Source organism: Motacilla alba, chromosome 3, assembly GCF_015832195.1.
Source record: "Motacilla alba alba isolate MOTALB_02 chromosome 3, Motacilla_alba_V1.0_pri, whole genome shotgun sequence".
Taxonomy (NCBI): domain Eukaryota; kingdom Metazoa; phylum Chordata; class Aves; order Passeriformes; family Motacillidae; genus Motacilla; species Motacilla alba.
This window is the reverse complement of record NC_052018.1, coordinates 46,368,116-46,386,140: the sequence shown is the minus strand read 5'-3', so window position 1 is coordinate 46,386,140 and position 18,025 is coordinate 46,368,116. Positions and strand designations below refer to the sequence as shown.

The 18,025-nt window shown below is 37.0% G+C and overlaps 1 protein-coding gene across 2 annotated transcripts in view; it reads left to right on the top strand.

Moving 5' to 3' along the window:
- The window catches only part of REV3L (REV3 like, DNA directed polymerase zeta catalytic subunit), a 115,907-nt gene that overhangs the window by 24,102 nt on the left and 73,780 nt on the right, over positions 1–18,025 (top strand). The gene's annotated exons all lie outside the window — the stretch shown is intronic.

The following is an 18,025-nucleotide window of genomic DNA, read 5'->3' as shown; positions in this document are numbered from 1 at the left end:
TTCAGGAGAGCACAGCATCAGGCCAGATGTGGTTTGCTTCTGTGCTGTGTGAAATAGAAAGGGAAAGCCTCACCTGTTCTTTTCTGAAGCAATTGTATTTTTGTTCCTGTTAGTGTTAAGCACTTCAACATCAAGTGTTCTGATCATCACAATATTCTTTGAAACAGTTATCTTTATTTCTAGACAGATGGAATAATTTATGGCAGTACAAGTATTTCACTGGTATTGATTTGATTTACGGCATTAGGAGACCTTTCCTGGCATTGCCGTTGGCCTTGTCTCTTCTGAGTGTGAGCGCTCATTGCAAAATGTGGCTCAGTATTGTTTTGGAAACAAATGTTTCCAAACAGTCAGACCCATCCGCTGAAAGAAGCTTCCATGCCTTTGGAGATTTCTTTATCAGTTGTACTTTGCACAACCCATGTTGATGAAATACATGTCAGAATGAATTAGTGGAGAATTTTCAAGTGGAATTGAGAGATAATTGTTGTTGTAGAAGGAGCAGCTGACATCATCACATTTAGTGCAGGATCCTCACCAGTCACAGAAGGATTGAGTCTCTTTTAGACAGTGGACTTCATTTGTTGAAAGTAGATGTGAATTCAGATGACTGAATATTCACCAAATTCAGTATTACTCATTTATGTCCATCTCAGGGTAACCACTTCATCTTGAGTGAATATTGTCCTGGTTAAATGCCACTTTTTAAAAGGAGAACTAAGAAAGGAAGAGAGTATTTTTCAGATCACTATTTTCTGGCAAGTGCTGCTGTGGGCTTAGTAGAGAGGACTTTATACTCTCTAGTGGTAAACTGTCAAGCACTCTGCATTGTATTTCTCATAAAGTTTAATAGCATGGAATCAGTATTACTTGCATGACAGTGTAAGTTGCATTTGATGTTTCTCATTTCATATCACGTGCTTTGATTATTTAGGCTGAACACGCTCTTGACAGGACTTTGAGGTGATTCCTTTATTTAAGAAAGGCAGTGAAATGTATAATTTAATTTAAAATTTTTAAAATATCACAAATATATGATTCTCTGTGCATTTATGGGGGTTTTGTGCTTTTTTGCTTTGTGTTACGCATTGCTGTGAAGTTTCATCTTGGATGGTAATAGGAGGAAGCCTCATTTATCAGGTGACTATAGCACAGGTAAAAAGCAAGGAAACTTAGAACATGGTAGAAAATATTGGAAGTTTCTTAGAAAATGCATCTCATGGTGACAGCTTGAAATTTCCTCCAACTTACTCAAATTTGAGTGCATATAACATGCCCCTGTAAAATATATTTTTTAATTTACATGGCAGAGAATAGTTTTTTTCTTTCTTGCTGTTTCTGGAAGTAGTTGTTTGTGCCTCTGAAACACTGGAGAGATGTTGTCTACAAAACTGCTGTCTTAATGTAGGATGAATTACCTGTTGAAGGGGTCCAATCTGCTGCTAGTCCCCTTTGAAGCAGTATGGTGCTTAACCTATTAGACTGCATGAATTTCGTGCTTTAAAAAAAAATAAATGGTGGGTCTCTGGACCAAGTAAAAAGATCCATCTGATTCATAGTAGGTCTGTTCTTCTGACAATTAGACACATAGAAATAAAATACTTTATTTTTCCCCTCCTTTCTTCAGGGAATAGCAGTACAGAGAAGCATCTTTATGTAGTCAATGTTACCACAAAATATGTGATTCAAGTTTTGGATTGAAGTACACATAGTGAAATGAGTCAAGATAGGAAACTGCAAATAAAGAGCCTCATACATATAGATAGGATTCATGGGCCCTGAAATACAGACAGGTAACAAGACAGCTCAAGTTGTTTAAACATGGTGTGGTAACTACATGAAGAGTAGTAATTTTACCCATGTGCTGTCTTTAGTCTGCTTATTTTTGCAGTGATTCTTCTTTTGCTGAAATAATTTACTTGGGACTAGGAATGTTTTAAAAATAATTTTGACTGTATTAGCTCCATCTGAAGTTAGACAGTCCCTTATTATATGTGGTTCCATTAGAAAAAGGAAAGTTACTTTATGCATGTTTATAGTGTACACAGGGGGCTTGTCTGCACAATTTTTTTATAAGCAATGAACTACAAATTGGACTTTTAAGCACTTTTTAAAACTAGAATAAAGGTACTTTAGAAAATAGCCTGTTTTGTAATACACATCCCTAGAGCTATATATCTTCCAGTTGAGTGCAGATGTTAATTATTGGTTGGTTAACCTCAAACTTCTTTGGAGCAAAAATGTAAACCTGGTCACATGGCAAGCCACAGTGTTGATGTCTATCATCAGTACTTCTTAAAAGTTTTCTTAACAATAGTCTAACTTCTTTCCAAATGTTTAAGTAACTTTACATTCTTTTGCATGCCTAACTGCATATTGTGGTGGGTGTGTCTTGAATCCTGTATTGGGTGTATTCCAGTAATATTGCTTTTTTTCCACTTTTTAAAGTGATTTGATAAATCATAATACTAACACAGTAACTTTGCAGATTTGTTTGGATCTCCAGTGCTGAGCCAATTTCTTCTGCTATAATTTCTTTGAACTTTCATGCATATTTGTTTTCCTTACATAGATTTGTATTTATAAGTATAATTAGCAAAACTGGCATTGTTTCACTAGTGGAAAGACAATTTATTGCTGTATGACACTGTCATGTTTTCATTTTCATTAATTGTTTTAATCAGTTTGGGAATCACAGCTGTATTCTGACCAGTTGCTATTCAGTAAATCTGTCTTAAAGTGGTGCACTTCAATCTGTACTGATTCGTATTCATTTCTGTTATATTGTGCTCCCATAGCCTTATAGTGTGAACACATGATTTCACATTGGTCTCGTATTCTTCCCATTTATGTTGTCCAGCAAACTACAAAGTATATAAAACTTTACTGGTACGTTTCTTGATTGTGAACAACACCACCACCATGACCTTTTTTTTATTAAAGTGAAAAAGGGCAGAAATGTGGCATTCACCATTCAATAGCCATTGTCATACCTCTGGTACAGTTATAGTAACATTAATATAATTGCGCCAGTTTTAAAAATACTTAATTTGTTTTACACTCTGGATTAATTAGTTCTTTTTCTCCACATGAAATTCGAGTCATGTGACGTGGTTTACAAGGGATAAGAAAAATAGGATTTGTGTCTTGAAAATGTAGAACAAATCCTTTTCTGTTTTATTAGTGTTTGGAAGCTACTTGCTTTCTTTGTCTAATTTGCCAAAAACACTGTGAAATACTGGCTGTCCAGCTTGCTTTAGAAGTAAGACACATTTAGAGATGTTGTTTGCTTAAATACATTGGAGCAGTTAGTTAACGGGTATTTTCTTGTATTTGCAGAAGATAGTTGCTTTTTATCTCTGTGTGGAAAGGGCACAACATAAAAGCTGTATGTGTGTACCAGCCATTCCTTCCTACTTGTAAGAATGTGGCAGTACTGGAATTTTTTCCCTTTGCTTTTTAAGTAGCTAACAATTAGATGATAGTTTGGGGTGCTGCATATGCTGTCTTTTAGCTGACATTGATACTGTATGAAGCAAGAAGTGTGCGCAGCTGCCCTTGTGGTTTTGTGTCTGTGTGTGCTGGCACAGTAAGTTGTGCAGTTGTGGTGAACCTGGGGAACTGATATGTGTTGTGAAAGGGTAATTGTTCTGCAGGGTGTTTTTAGCCAGGTCAGTGTTCCAGCTCAGTTCCTAGTGCAGATTTCCTCAGTCTTGTTCAATCTCAAAAGAGAAATGGAGAGCAGCAGCAAGACCAGATGACTTGGACAGCTCAGATTTCATCTGATTTGTCTCTGCTGTACAGCCAAATTGCTGTTTCTAAAGAATGACCTGTCAATGTTATCTCTCTCTGCATAAACACCTGGAAGATGTTTGTGTATTGAAATTCATGGAGTACAAAGCAGATTTTGAGATTTGTTTGTTTGTTTGTTTCCTTATGCTGTATTTTGTATTCCCTTACCTTTCTTAGAGAAATAAAAAATTAAAAACTGAGGAACATGTATAGCAAATTTCCAGGTTTGTAAAACTGTGTGTTATTTCACTTCTTCCTAGGTATTGTTGAGGTTAAAAATGAGTGGGGGAAAGAGTAGTATCTAAACATTGAAATGTTTTCCACTTCACTGTAATCTGAAAACTCAGAAATCTAAATGGACAGTTATATATGCTAAGTTCAAATATGCTTTGATGTATCTATTTTAAAAATTTACTTTAAAAAGTAGTAATTTAAAACATGCTTATCTTGCAACAGTAATTCATAGGTAATATTTAAATAATTCTGACATTTAAATTTAGTGGGAAAAAAAGACCAGTAAACATGTTTTTTACCTCTAACTCAAATGAATTCATGCACCTTTATAATGTAGTTTCTCATGTAGCTGGTATGAGAAGTAAATCTTTAGTACTTAGCTGTACTATTTGCAATCAAACTCCACTCGTAATCTCACCTTTTGATACACTTGCTGAAGTTGATGTGTGCTGATGCTGAACATGCAGTACTTTCATAAAACTGGTTTTAGATTAAAGTTTATAAGGAATCTAGTACATTATTCATTCCAGCCACAAGGTGACTCATGCAGTTGTTGCTTTTACAGAGCTGGAGTAAATGAGAAAGTATATCTTCACTACAAAGGACAGCATGCAGCACTAGCTGAAGCAAAGCTGTTTTGTATGCCAGGTTTGCTCTTTTTGGCCTGGCCTGATCTTGATTGAGAAGGTTTAATAGTGTGATAGATGTCACTTGTGCTGAGGCCAAATGTCAGTCAGTTTGTGTTTGGTTGGCAGTTGTCCTCAGAACTGATATACAAGAGCTGATGTTATTCCTATAATAGCAAGGCCTATGTGTCATGATACCATTAATGGTTTTTTTCTGTATGTTTTGGTAATATATTGCAGTTTTCTGTAGTTTTAGCAGCAACCCTAAATTTTATTAAATTGATGCTTTCATCTTCAACACATTTACCTTTTTATGTATCTCAGATTTTTTCATCATTCAGTGCCTTACTGTTAATTGGCTTGCTTCTTTGTGTTGTTTATCAAATTGTAGTAAATCATTGGAGGTTTTACCTGAAATATGAGCTACACCTAAGCAACAAAGGAGAAATGTGGCTTTATAGAGCCTTGGAAATACCAGTGTAAATTTTGACACAGACTTTTGGTCCTTCTGTGACCTGAGACAATGAACAAATGACTTTAGATCTTCATCTAGATCAGCAAAGTCTGTCAAGTGGTATCTACTGGTCAATTCAAATTGGTTTTTCACCTTCAGAGAACCATAGAATGGTTTGGTTTGGAAGGGACCTTTAAAGGTAATTTGGTCTAACTCTTTTGCAATGAACAAGGGCATCTTCAGCCTTCAGAGATGCTAAATTTAACTAGTTCCCCTCCTGTCTCATCTGCTGTAGGAGTTCTGGAGTCACTGTTTATCAGTGTTCCATATAAATTCTTGGTTGAAAGAACCACCAGGGTTACGGTCACTAAAAAGAGTGAAAATATGCCAGAAGTATTTTCCTTTGTGTGAAACATTAGGATGATTTTCAATGAAGTGATAAAACACTATATTTTCTCATTTTCCCTAGCAATTAGCACAAGGTGCTCAGCGACTCGCACCAATTATTCAGTGGAGAGGCATAATCTTTTTTTATCATCCCCAGTCAAAAATTCAATCCAAATTACACATTCACTCTGAGAGGGTTTTTTTCTTTTTCCTGTATTTTCAGTAAATACTGATGTATTTACAATTTTTTTTGAAGTTATCTACAAGTCTGAACTGAGGTGATGATAATAACTTGCATATGAAAAACTGAGATTGCAAAATGAAAATACTAGTTTTAATCTTTTTAAGCTTTTGGGGGGCTTCAACCGAAAGTTATGCTTTAAATTTCTGTAACATTAGAGTGCTTAATGATTTAATTAAGCATAGAACTAATTTGCAGTTTTCTAAACCATTTTAACTATCTCAGTGTAATAAAGGCTCCCTCTGCCTTTTTAACATATGACCTACTCAGCATCACAGTAAAAATTCCGAGGGAGAGGTGGGAATGCTCTCTGTTTACTGCAGTGATATTCATCTGCCTCAATGATGAACCTTTCTGTGTGCTGGTGTCTGCTTCATTGGCATAAATGTCTGACTGCTATGACAAATGAGATATGCATTATGCAAGTAAATCATTCAGCATGTTGTTCTGACTTGCATATTCCAGGTCTTACTCTGTATCATGTGTAGCTAAGGTTTTGTGAGAGTCACTATCAGTTGTATAAATACACTTAATAATATACGTGAGGAGTCAGGGGCTTAACTAGTAGCACTTTGTTCTGGCACTTACTAAGATTTCTGTCAGTAGATTGGCCCTGTTCTCCTCCAACACCAATACCTCCCACTCTGTTTATTTTAAATCTCTGTTTATCTTTTTACACCCCCTCTTCATGCAGAGTGTATTTTTTTTTTTTTTGGTTGGGTTATGTTGTGGTGTTTTTAGGCGCTTTTATTTGGTTTTTTGTTGTTTTCTGTGCTAACTGGATACTAGCCATAGGGCTACTGAGAACCTAGGGAGGGGAAATCTTTGTATTTTAATTATTTTAATGCAGTTATGTTGCTATTGATGCACACTTTATTAATGTTATCAGACAAAACCATCCCGTTATTGCTCAAATATTGTTTTTATTTTTATTGAAAAACTTGTTAGTATCTCAGTCACAAAGGATGCTGTTTTAGGCTGCACCACGGGAGGTTTAGGTTGGACATTAGGCGGAAATTTCTTCACAAGAAGGAGGATGGTTGAGCATTGCAATGGGCTGCCTAGGGTGGTGGAGGAATCACTGTCCCTGGAGGTGTTTTAAGGAACAACTGGATGTGGCACTCAGTGCCATGGTTTAGTTGACATGGTGGTGTTTGGTCACAGGTTGGAGTTGATCTAGGAGGCATTTTCTGTGATTCTGTGACAATGCCTGTGTATCACTGCTATCATAGATTTGGGGAAAGGGAGAAAGGGTGGTAAGAGGCAATTCAAATCTGAACAGAGCAGTGGAGAGATTAAGTAATCCTTCAGCACATTTTGACATTTGCATAAAATGTAAAACTAGATTGCTGGCTGACTTTTTGAGGGAGACACATTGTTTTCAATGCAGAAAGGTAGTCACTAGTTAGTTGTGCTGTGCACAGAATTTCAGCAATTCAAAATACAACAGCCAGTGAGATGACCTTGTAAAATTGGAGTATTTCGGCTGGGTGACACTACATCTGCAACAGATACTTCTGAGTAACACTTCAAAACATTTCTTAAAGAATGCAGATACTGCTATAAATACATTGCCTTGGCAAGTGTGAGGCATCCAGTCTACACAGTCTTTGCAGCCACTCTGAAGGCTGCTGAGTATATATCAAGACAACCACATGAAATGATCTGTACAAGGCAAGCAGTCTTTGGATACATACTTTCTGTAAAATGCTCAGATGTTTAAGTTTTTTTGCTGTAGCACTGGAACAGAAAAAGATTTTGTAGTTCTAATCATGTGAAGAAGTAGAACAGTGCGTGTGTGTGTGTGTTCTCAATTAATGATGCCGACAAGCCTAAGATAAGGATACCACAAAGTTTGGGCATTCTTTGCAGAAACAAAGGCCTAGAGCAGGCAAATAGCCATGGCACCCTTCCAGTGCTGCCAAAAGACACTAGACTTTACAGAAGATGAAAAGAGGGGGATGGATGCCTAATTCAGGGTGAGGAAGGAAAGTAGTATGTTGAAAAAACCCCTAAAATAGGAATGAAGATACTTAATACTATTGCAAAATGTGTAAAATAAAATAGTAGCATTGGCTCTATTACTGAAAGAGCATTCATTTACATATTTTGTAAAACATGAAAGAAGACTGCATAAAAATAGCACATTTAAAGAATGACAAATGCTTTGCCTGCATTTAGCATCTATCGACTTGAGTCATGCTTTAGTGGGTGTTAAGGTCTTTGTTCACCTGGAAACGAGTCAGTAAAGACCCTGCTTGTTAGTACCCACAGCTGAGGGTGTGGCAGACGCCTAAGGACTGTATTTGAAGTAGAATGCAAAAAGCTAAAATGTAGATTCTTCTAAAATACCACAGGAAAGCTCCAAAAAGAGTTAGTTTCATTTACTTTTGGTTTCAAGGACTTCTTTTCTTCTATAAGACTCTTACCCTGCCATATCTTTTGTAAAGCAAGGAGGCTATCTAATATACTGATAGGCAAAATAAAACTAAATATTACTGTAGTGTGATTTCCATATACTGTGCTCTTTAGTGTGAAGGAAAACAATTTTTAAAAATACTGAAAAATGCTGTAATGTGAATTTTTTCTAATGCTGCTGTTTCCACTTTTTTAAACTGTTTTATTTGAACTTGCACAGTACCTCTCAAGTTAATCCTGAGTGTCTGTTGATGATAAGTATAATTATTGAACAACTGCTAAATTGGAGTGAAGTTTAAAAATTTTATGAACGAAAAGGGGTTGGTAACATTTTTGTGTATGTGTGTGATACAAACTTTAGAATTGCTCAGGATTTACAATTCTGTTAGATAAATCAGGATTCAGACCATCAGTTTTCAAGAATACAGTTTCTCTAAGTCACTTATGGAACTGCTCCCTCTGTAACTGCATTGTAGAATTGAGTTTGGCTGAGGATGGGTTCATGACACACCTAGTGCTGCTGTTACCAGATGAAAATTGTTTCCCTTATGTATCTGCTTGAAAGATCCTGTCATGAGAATCTCTAGGAAAAACGATAATAAGGATTTGAGGTATGTGCAATCTCAACTTAAAAAGCTTCAATGGATCTAGAGCATTTTATCTTTCTGTCTGCTTGCTGTAGTTTCTCCCAGACATGGAAATGTCTTGAATGTTCTGCACCGTCATGCACAACCTTTTTTGGAAGCCTCATGAACAGGCATATCTTTTACTAATATGTTTTTAAGTGTATTTGTTGTAAAGGATAATACTGTCTCCCACATTGTTTAATTATGTATTAACACAACAAACAGACAATATTTATGCCATTACATCACTTAATGTAAGCTATGGTAATAGGACTGCTTTATTTTAGTCAAGTTTGTGGTTAAATATTTTAATGTTGCATTGAAAGGTTTTGTTACTTTGATGATTGAGGCTTTATATTGTTTTTATTAAATTAAATCAGGTAGACTGAAACTTCTATTCTGAGTGAAGGCTTAAAGCAGAGATTTGCAGCTGTAACACCCTCTGAAGTTTTCTGGTGCAGTTAGAGGTCACAAGGTAGAAGACAGGAGTCTGCTAATGCGAAGACTTGCTTTACTTTGTCACTTTTACTGTCTGACATCGTTAGTATGTTTTAGAGGTTGACATCCAGAGAATCATTTCTGTTAAGTGATGTGTGCTGAGCCAGACTTGACCAACAGCAAAATTTCCATCCAGCTGCTTGCTTGTGCAACCCACCACCCCCAGTCTGGTAATGCAAGGGGGTAAAATAGGAAAAACAGAAACAGTAAAACAATAAGTTGAGATAACAACAGAGAAGTTGCTTACCAATTACCATTGCAGGCAAAACAAACTCTGTTTGGGAAAAAAATAGCTGTTTTATTGCCAACTAAAATTGATTCAGGTAGTGAGAAACAAATTCAAAACAGCACATCTTTCCTCTCCCCCCAGGCTCAGCTCTATTTCTCACCTGCCCTACCCTTGCCATGCAAGCTCGCATGGAGAGTGGCAGGGGGGTTGCTGGCAGTACATAATGGTGTCTCTCTGCCTTCTTCCTCATCATCTCTTTCCTCTGATGTGGGCTCTCCATGGGCTTCGGTTCCTTCAGGAATATCCTTGTGCTCCACTGTGGCATCCTCCATGGACTTCAGGGAGTATCTGCTGTTCCATGGAGATGTTCCTCCTCTACTTTTCCTCTGACTCTGGTGTTCTGTTTCTTAAACGTGTTCTCCCAGAAGTGTCCCCAGCTTGGCCGAGGGACTCAGCTCTCTGCTCTGCAGCGTGTCTGTTGGATCTGGCTGCATCCGGCACAGGGCAGCCTCTGGCCTCTTCCCATAGCAACCTCTCCTCTGCCAACCACTTGCCACATAAAGCTGGAACAAAGAGTTAGTAAGATATTAAGAGCACAGTTTATTACCTGGGTCATGAGATTCTGTCCCCTACTATTACTGTCACACACCGTGTAGTCATTTCAAAAGCTTACACAGAAATTTGGAGGGTGTTTGTAGTAAGGAAGTACTTCCTACTAAGTTGCTGCTTGTCCAAAAATTATGAGCCTAAAACATAAAAATAAAAACATAAACTTTTTATTGAAATAAAAGGGTATATGTGATAAGGAGTACCAAGTGTTGCAAATTTGCTTATGGGTAGCCTAAGAGCAGTGTTTGTATTTGTGGAGCACATCCTCTGAGTTTCATCAGCTTGAGGAGTGGGCTGAAATGACAGTTACCTGCAAGTGAGAGATCTTCATTAAGATACAAAACCAAAAATTTTAAGAAATATTTATAGAATTATTTAGTGCTGTCTGAAGAATACAGAAAGAAAACAAACAGAATGTGATGTCATTTAGTTGTTAGCATAAACTAATGTGACTCATGAGAATGTGTATACTCTACAGTGTGTAATTTTGGGGAGATTACACAAGCTTGGTGTTGTCCAGGAATTTATAGTCAACATTTCTGAAAAGGGTCTGTGAGGATTTATACTGATGTAGACACTGTTAACCTTACCACAAGGCCAGAGAGTTTTTTGCCTGCAATTTAGAGTAACAAATAATTTTTGGCAATAATTTATGGTGCTTTTTCTCCAACTAGCTCTGCAGCCGATGGAAAAACACCTCTTGAACAAAAATGTTTCAGTTGTTTTTATGTAGCACAGGACAAAGAGACGAGTTGTGGCTGGAGCAGTGCGCACACATTGCAGTATTTAAATAGGAAGATGAGCCTCCTGCAGAAGTGAAAGTGAAAGTTCAGTTACCACAAAATTTTTTTCTTTGAATATCTCTGTGCACCAATATCCATTTGTGTGTGACTTGTGTTACTTGCACCAAGAAAGACCAGTAAGATAGACTTGTGGGGCAGTGTCAGTCTTTAATGACACAGTTGTGGAGGGAAGTGGAAACCAAAAGCTGTATGACTGTTCTGCTCCCCCTTTTTAGTACTGACTTGTTTTTTCATATTTTACAGGATGTGGTGAAACACACCTCATCAGTTTACCTGGGACTAGTAAATACACTCTTTTCTGTTCAGCCGTGCTTTGGTCAGTGTGGTCTAACATAGTCTGCCTGTGTTGCTTTCATGTGGTTGTGTTTCTTACCAGAATGGCAGCTTGTACTGGGCTGCCAGCCTGTGAGTGCCAAGAGCTCAATATGATAGCTAGAGTCTGTAGCCAGGGCAGCTGCCTTTGCCTCCTTTGTGTGTTTTAGCTCATATTAGCTGGCTGGCTTCATAGTGATTTTTGACACTCAGTCTTGAAGTAGTTACCAATATTGTCCAGCTGCTTACATGAGTAATCTGTCAACAGAGGAAGAAAGAATAATATTTTGTATGGGGTTCATTTTGTAGATGGGTCCTTAATAAGTGAATATCTGACCTCACCTTGTGTGTCTTAAGAAAAGAAGAAAATATTATGGCTATTTCTCGTAACTCACAGTCATCAGCTTGAAGAACGGTTTGGAAACAAAGATTTGGAAACACTTCTTGCTCAGATCTCCATGCTGCCCAGAGATCTGCTTTTCTGTGATCTTTTTTTCATGCCATGGCTCAGGCTATTACACCAATGTGCATCTAGTTATACAGAGGTTTCTAATTTTAAAGTACAGGCAAAAAACCCAGCTCTTCTCCTTCACCTAAGAATCCCTGCATCAAGGCTGAGGAACAATCTAATTGCAATGAGTCAAAGACCTCATTTTCCTAATGGTGGGGGTTTTTTGTTTGTTTGTTTGGGGTTTTTGTTTTGGGGTTTTTTGTTGGGCCTTTTTTTGTTTGGTTTGGTTTTTTTTTGGTCTTCATGAGGGTTAGAGGTATGACATGTTGTAAGGAACAGTTACTGGCTAACTAATTATAAATAATCACATGCTCCATTTGGATTTCAACAAATAAAAGAAAAATATTTTTTGGTCCCATTTACAGGTGGTACTGAAATCAGTGTTTTCTCACACCGTAGGGAAAAACTGAAAGTGTTGGTACAAATATCTAATACTAAATATCTAAATGTGAAATAAAGTGTTTGCACTCTCTTCTTGATTATGTTTTGAAGATATCTTGCTTCTGTAGAGCCCAAGTTCATTATTCTTGTTTCTCTGACATCCATTATTCTCTAGTATCCAGGACTGCAACATGTTTAATTCTCCCTTTCTTCTCAATCCTTGTGAAAAAGCTGACTTGTTTCATGGCTCTGGGAGAAGATTGAAAATTTTATTTAATCATTGAAGAAGTTACATTAATGTAATATACTGCTGAAGAACTCTTTGAGATTAAAAGTGTGAATTCTCACAGTTCTGAATGACTTAGCAAGAGTCTTAAGGGGGAAAGATCTTCCCAAGTTTCGTTAGGAAGGGGATTTGTCTTCATCAAAGCATTACCTTACTTACCAGTCCATGTGTGTCATTTGTTTGCTGTGTGTCAGAGGGAAGGAATGGTGGCTATAGTTTCACAGCCTGTGTTAGCACTAGAAAGTAATTGAGACCTGTGCCTTTTCAGTAGCTCACTTCTGATGGTATTCAGTGATACAGGCTTGACAAGCCCCCCCCAGTGAGCAACATAGCTTGGACTGAAAGCATCATCTGAACTGGGCACAAGGTGCCCATGTTGTACCTACCAAACAGGGTGGATGATGTATTCCTGTTACAACTTGATGTTGCTCTCTGAAGCCTCTTCCTGGAGAAAGGGTGAGATTGCCCAAGACAAGTGAACTTTTATTGCAAGAAGAAATGACTTTGAAATTGAATTCTAATAATATTCCACTTAAAAAATTTCACTTTTAGAATTGTTTTCATAACAGGATTGTTAGTTTTCCCTGTAGGCGTCACAATTCACAGTTCATTTTTCAAGTGTTTTTGAATGTAAGTGGTTCAAGAGTTAGTTGAAAATACCAATTTTCTTTTTAAGATGATATTGTCACGTCTTTTGATTTCTAATTATTTTGCTTTACTGTTGCCATTGAAGGAAAGAAATCCTTTATGATTGTCTGATTTTTTTCTGCATCCTGTAGAGACACTTGATGTGTTCGTGTGCATTCTTCTAATACTTGTCCATGCTTAGTTAGTCCTTCCACTTTACAAAACTGTACTTAAAGTACTGCTAATAGATTGCAAGTGTATGAAAAGCCATTTGTCTTCCATCTTCTGCATCTCTTTATTAATTCCCAGTCCAAATTTCCTAAAATCTCAGGGTTTTGCCATGCTTCTAAATGCTGCTGTAATCTCTATATTACTCCCACACCATTGTTCCCCATGGCTTTGCTTAGCTTCTTATAATGGGATCAGCTTGTTCTGTAGCAGAAATGTCACAGCAAAATATGATTGCATGTAGACCAGCTTTGAACTGTTCTCTGAAGTCATATTTATCTAGATTTAGTTTTTGTTTTCTAAATACTAAAGAAAACGTCTATTCAAAATGTTTCCAGCATTGAGTTCTGTCTGTGAGGGTTCTGTAGTCAGTTCCTAAATTAAGACTTACAGGATAGGAGCTACACGGCTTTGAGTATCGTTTATGAAAAGTTAGTCGAACTGTATCACAACTGTAGAATATGTTCTCATTCATTATTGAAAATTAGAGTAGTCAGAATGGATTCACTCAAAGGAAATCATTCTTGGCCAACCTGATTGCCTTCTGTGGTCATCTACATGCTTTGTTCAGACAGTTCTCCCGTGAGATTGTAAGTCTTCTGGAGGAAATAAATGGAGACAGTATCTACAGAAGCTCTCCCCTTGATGAGCCAGCAGGTAGTCCTGTATGTGTGGAATTCCATCTAGAACAGATGGACTTCTGTTTTCTCTTGGAATATATACATAGACATTCATGTGCTCCTTTTCTGTCTTGTTTGCAAACTTTATTCCTGAACTGGACAATTAAATAAGTTCCCTTATTAATAATGTTCACATTTTTCTTTTGTACAGAAATTTATCCAATTTGATCTTCGTGGAAGAAAGTTTTTAGAAGTTTAAATTGAAGTTAGTGTTTACAAATGAGATGGAAAAGCACTTCTCTGAGGATATTTGAATAATAATTCTCAGATTCTCTAACTTGTTATACTGTGAAATTAGGTGTTCATAAGCTTGGGCAAGGGGCTGGACAAGATGACTTTCAGAGGTCCCTTCCAGCTTCAGTCATTCTGTGTAAATTGCATCTCAGTTTTATCCCTACCAGATCATTCTGTGTGGCTGAGCATTCTGGTGGTCGGAAGACATCAGTTCCTGTATCTTTGCATTGCATTATCATTCTGGTTTCAGTTCTCTTCTGATAATATTGAAGTTTTCTATCTTAGGGTTGCTACAGATTTTTCTTGTAATAGTAAAAAATTATAGAGTAACTGAAGGATTATGCTTGGTATGTGCTCCTAATAGTGATGTATACAGCAACCATCTTCCAGAAAAAATACCAGATTGACTTTCTTAATATCTGTCTCATGGGTCAAGTATGCAAAATGCTTTATTTTAATACTTCAGTAACATTTATGCTACTTGCTTTTAGAGTATGGGTTTTGCAGGTGAGCTTTCTTTCTATACTGTATGAAAATATTGTGTTTGTATTATTTTTGAAGTATTCATTATTATTATTATTATTATTATTATTATTATTATTATTATTATTATTATTATGACTATTCATCTATATTGATGTTTACTTGACAGTGTCTTCATTTCAGAGAAATGGTCAGTTTGCTAGTTGAGTATGTCATAATATCTCAAGGTTTTGTGTACTGCCTTTTTCGTATGTTATAGCAGCAATTTTTGTGTTCCTTCATTTGCCGCTTCATTCAGTGCCTTACAAAGACTCATGATTAAGCCTTAGCTTTACTTGTAGGTGCTCTAATTAGCAGTCTCCTTGAGTCCTACTGAGATGCTTGATCTGCAGGTAATTCAGCCAGTGAAGACCTCATTCTTTTAGGCCCATGAAGAGGCCACAGAATGAAAACATTTCAGTTGCCTGTCCCATCAGTAGCCAATTTTGTATCCAGAAATTCTGCAGAGAGTGGTCATATGCAGAATCTGCTGTTGAGCACCACTTCCGGTGATTCTACAGATGTGAAGAAACTGATGAACAGATACAAAAATAACATCATCTGGTCACTGTGAGTGGGCGCTGTAGCAGTCAGTGCTATTCTAGTGGTACAAATTTGTTTCTCTGTATCTCCAAAAAGAAACAGGAGCATAAGATTAACATATTTAAACCATAAAACTCATTAACCTTTTCCGAAGCCAAGTTTTTAATTCATGTAAATTGGCAGGTCTGTGTAGCCTGAAATCCTCAGTGGATAGATCTTTTTTCTCCTTGTGGCTCTATTGGAAAGAATCCACTAGAATTTATAATGGGTTAGTGCAAACCATGGTTGCTATTACTGGAGTCTGGGCTTCAAACTCAACACCATGATTATTTGGTGCACTTTGATGATTTTACCTAAGTGATGGAAATACATGACTGTTCTCTACAGTTAGCAGGGTCAGATTTCTAATAATGTTGATTTTAAGTAAAAATAACCAAATATCACGATTAATAAATCAGTACTATCGAGGATCAAAGTAAGTAGCTGTGTAAACCCATGTAACTTGACAGCTGTTAGCCTAATAGGAGTCTTAGCTCAGCAGTAACTTGTTTGCTTTCTTGGCAGAATCAAAAATGAAAAGCAGCTCAGGGTGTGTGTTCTGTAAGATTTCCCTGGAGTTAAGTGGTAATTTGACTCCGCTCAATTGAAAGCCATAGTGTTTTTCATGGGGGCTTTTGCACATAAAGGGGAGTACAGGGGAAGGAAATAGAAGGAAACTTTCTTTGTACATGTTCTCTTTTTTATTCAACAATAAAAGTACATTTTCAATTCAGCAAGAATTGTTAAATAGCTGCTTAACTTGAAAGGAACCTGAATTTAAGTACAGTAAGTTTAGACTGTGTCACTGTTCTGTTTATTCCTGTGCTGTGCAATTTTGTCATAAATTATGACATAAAAAACTAAGGGATCATAAATTAACTCCAACTCAGAATACTTGGACAACCATTAAAGCGAAGGTATTTTTTTAAATATTAAAAAAATCATGCTTTTGAAAGGAGTCCATAGCTAGTCGTGCAAATAAAAAGTATAAGAGCAGAACTGATTCTGATTGACAAGTTCTAGGAAGCAAACACCTGAATTTATAAAATTCAGAGGGGTATAAACATGTATATTTGTATATAGAGAAATTCAGTCTGTGTTGCAATATCAAATTTAGCTTGAGGTGAGTTGGTTTGTTCACTTGTTTTTTTAAGCTGCAGTGAGCATTCAGACAAATTACTTTATGAGCTAGTTTGAATTTTCCCCTGAACATGCAACAACCCCCAGCAACAACCTACCCTTTCCAACTTAGCAACAAAAATAATGAAAAAAAACCCCAAACTCAAATCCTTCCCAAAACCAACCAACCAAACTTGAATAGAGACATTGTAGAACTTTAAACAGCTATTAATTTTCTGGTAATTGTATTTGGATGGGGGACTCCTTTATTTCAAATCAATCCTAAGTACAGCCATCAGTATACACTCAGATTTGTTGGTCACTTGGTATAGAAGACAAATGGTTTGCTACCACTGCAAATCAGTCCTCTCAATTCACATGCTACTTTTTCCACCTTAGAGGTGAAGAAGTTTCCTTCCATATAAAGCTTTTACTGTCCTTGATTTTTGCTTTTTAAAAACCCTCAAACCCGTAGTTCTTAGTTTCTTTAGTTTCCCCTTTCTCTTAATGAATTATTGTTTGAAAAATATGGTACATACGTAAGAATTTTATTTTCCTGAAATATTTTGAAGACATGGGCAGAATTCATAGATGATGACTTCAACATTGTGAATGCATATATAGATTATATTTCAGCATGGATGAGGGGACTTGATGGAGTTGACTTGCAAGAAGAATAAAATTCACCTTGGAAAATGGACTTCTAGTACCATTTTTTTGGAACAATTACTTTACTTTTAAACATAATTGAAGAACAGTGTATATGACCCCAGTTTAAAAAAGAGGCAAAAAAAGCTGTGCTGTTAGTGGGATTTTTGGGCATGCTTTTCACAGGTGTAAAAGATTTGCTGGCAGTCCTCAGTCTGTAGGTCTTGTTGTTGCTGTGCTTTAGTGGACATAAGCTGTCTTCACTGGGTGGCTACTGGAATATGATTGAGTGTAAATACTTCAGGCAAGCTCCCCCAGCAGAGAAATAACCTCAGTTTGAAAGAGTGGACTTTTGGAAGTCTTTTCATTGGTCTTGTGGACCAGTGAAGTTGTGTTTTGTAGCGCTCATCTCCTGGGTGATGAAAGCACAGCCAGTTTTGCTGTCCTCATGCAGGGAGTTCATCCAAACAAAATGCAAAGGGATATGTGCTGCCTATCATTGTGGTGGTGGTTGTTAATCAGCAACACATGCTTACAGTATTTTCCTGTGAAAGTTTTTCATTGGCCACTGAGAAGTCAGGAATGATTTTGGGGACTGAAAAGGTGGCAAACGGATGCCACCAAATGCATGCTTTGTTGCATTGTGGTGAGAAAAGAGCAGATAACATGCATTGTAGTTGAGACTAGTCCCCCCAAAAATGTGGTGGGTTTGGGAGGTCCCAGTCTGTATTACTGTATTGCCTTGTGTGAATGAGAAGCTCAGACTGTGGTCTAGCATAAAGGTTTTCCTGGTGTGTCTTTCACTCTGCTCTTGCTGCAGACTCACGGAAGCTAATGCTGAGAAGTGTGTTGTTAAGAGTCTAGAGATTTGCAAATACAGTGGAAATCTCTGAGGGATCTACAGATTTTAAAAGTTGAAAGTTGCCTGGTTTTTTTTCTACATCCCAGCTTATGCCCTAGTAACTAGAATACTGAATG